Raw genomic sequence first — 2,720 nt, forward strand, 5'->3', positions numbered from 1 at the left:
CAGTAGAAAAGACATAAAATGCAAGTATAAATTATGCATAGAAGGGCTAACATTGTTAAGAATACCTAAAAAGGGAGAGGGGAACAGAATTTCTCGTGAGATATTAGCTCCACTGCAACACATTCTATTACAGTTGTCCATCTATAGACACATCATTCTTGTCAGCACCTCAACTTACTACCTGTAAAACTACCTGTAAAACTAGATGGATCACAGACTTGAGAACAACTTATCTACATTGAGCCAAATGTTTGCAACCACTAAAGAGTAGCAAAACTGCTTATGGCAGCAATCAAGATTGACTACACAAGAAAAAAGTTTTAACTGACAATCTACAGGCTTTTTACTGACAGCCGAACTTTTTGCTAACATGTTTATACTGATATGTGTTCACCCTCATATGTATACTCATAATGTAAATATAACTCTTCTGCCAAGCCTTGCCCTGCTGCCAGACCCTAGTTAAAGGGCTAGGCTCAAATTTAGGGGGTTATCATCAACCATAGCAAAAAAGTTTTTTAAAAGTTTGATTATCAGTAAAAAGTTTGCAGCAAAAAAAATGTCTAGGGTTGGCAACCCTGCTTGACTACAGCAATGGTTTACACTGTGCTGCCCCCACTACTTTGCCAAGGGACCCCTACTTATCCCCACATCCTGATTCCCCCAACTGTACCCTACAGCATGCTGACCCCACATCTAACCTGCCAGCCATTTTTAGCCTGACTTTTTACTGACAATCAGTAAATTTACAGACAGTTTGCAACCCTACTGTATTATTCATGTGACATTCAATGTGTATTTTATCATAGACAGATTTTTCTGTTTCTCTCTAGAGAGAGGGATTGAATTGTAAGTTGTTTTCTAGTGCTGCTATGTTAATGTGTTCATAGGATGTTCTAATGTTGCTTTTCTAAATCCTGTTTGTTATAGTAAGTATGTATAGGCACTTTGCTTTGGTGTTATGTGGATCTTCTGACTATGGGTAGGCATACAGGGCAAGATTAAGTTTGGTTGAGGGAGAACCACTCTACATTTCCACACACTCTCAGGAACCCAAACAGTAAATTTATAAACTGAATAGAAAATTTCCTAGCTTGTCTTTGTTTTCCACAGCATTGCTGATGCACTGGGAAGTGAGCCCTGTTTGAAACATTTCACAACAAAATGTAAAGCAGGGAAAACAAGCACTAATAGCACTAATATGCAATCACAAGCCCAAAACCACAAGACAGTCAACAAAGATGAAAAAAGGGCTGGTATATGGGGTTTTAAAGCAAAATGTCCCATGTCTGCATCTGCTTTACAGAATTGCAGGATAATTAACTGGGATTGTGCTAACATGAAGAGTAGTAGTATAGATGACTCCCATTGGCTGCCTCCCAAATTCTGTAGCATAAAGGACCTAATCATCATGTCAAGCACTCTTACTACTATGTTCATCTGCTCAGCTGTAGCTGTAAAAGTCACATGCATTTAATATTAAAGAAGTTAAGAGGTCTGAGCTGAACTTTACTAGTTCCAGAGGGAGGGAAATCTAGACGCACTTATTTAGATAAAGTCCAGACAGAAAAGGAATCAAAGATGTCTGAGAAAATATGCAGCTGTGTAGGAATTTAGACAATATCACTCAGATAAAGCACAGGAGAGACAGGAAGCAAGGCACACAAATTCAGATACCATATAAGAGTCTCTAAATCTAGATCCACTATCTCTTTGGATACTCCATAGGTATTTAAGGAACAAGCATGCTCTGAGCCTTTTTGAGAATTTGGGGAGGAAGGGGTAGGTAGCATCTTTAAAAAGCAGGAAATTAGGTATCACTAAGTTATTGAACAGTCTGCCTCAGACCAATACTTAAAAATATACTGCAGCAACTTCTTAAACATCTCAGAGATAATCAAGTGAAACCATTCACATTAAGTTGTCAAGAATAAATGATGTCAAAACAACTCCATGTCCTCCTTTGACATCGTAACTGGCCTGGCGGATGAAGGGAAGGCAGTAGATGGGAAATAGATTTGACTTTAGTGAGGATTTGATGCTGACTTAACAATCTCTTCAGCAACTAGAAAAATCTGGTGGACCAGATTAAAACCATTTTAAGATAAGTGTAGACCTAGTGGTAAAACCATATACCTATGGTAGCTGAGCAGTTGTCAATGGTTCACTGTTAAACCAGAAAGACATTTCAAGCAGGGTTCCACAGAGAACTGTCCTGGGCCCATTTCTATTTGATATATTTATCATAATCTTCAATGATGGCATAGACAGCCAGTGTACAAAATTTGCAGATGACACAAAGGTGGGGGAGGAAAGGTGGACAAGTACTTCAGAGGACAGGATTAGCATTCAAAATGATTTAATAACTCATTGATCCATGACCTGCAGTAAGTTTTGAGAGAGAGTGTTACCATTGACTATCCAAAAGGCTATACAGAAATGTGTGGTCTGGTTGGGTAGGTGCTGGGACAAATATAATCATATTTCCTCGAGTTTCTATAGGTGCAAAGCTTCTGCCCTAAAGCCTGGGTCAGCTCTGTAAAGCACAGGCAGGCTCTGCCCTGAAGCCCCATTACAACTAATCGAGGCCAGCTGACTGACCCTCAGCCCCCTCCCTCTGGTCCTGGGTTAAGGAACTCCTCCAGCACCTGAACCTTGCTGCACAAATGACTGGTCTTCAGTCTATGAGCAGCTCCTGTCATAGCAATTTCTCTGGCATT

This window comes from Alligator sinensis, unplaced genomic scaffold (assembly GCF_000455745.1).
Source record: "Alligator sinensis unplaced genomic scaffold, ASM45574v1 scaffold19_1, whole genome shotgun sequence".
NCBI classification, from domain to species: Eukaryota; Metazoa; Chordata; order Crocodylia; family Alligatoridae; genus Alligator; species Alligator sinensis.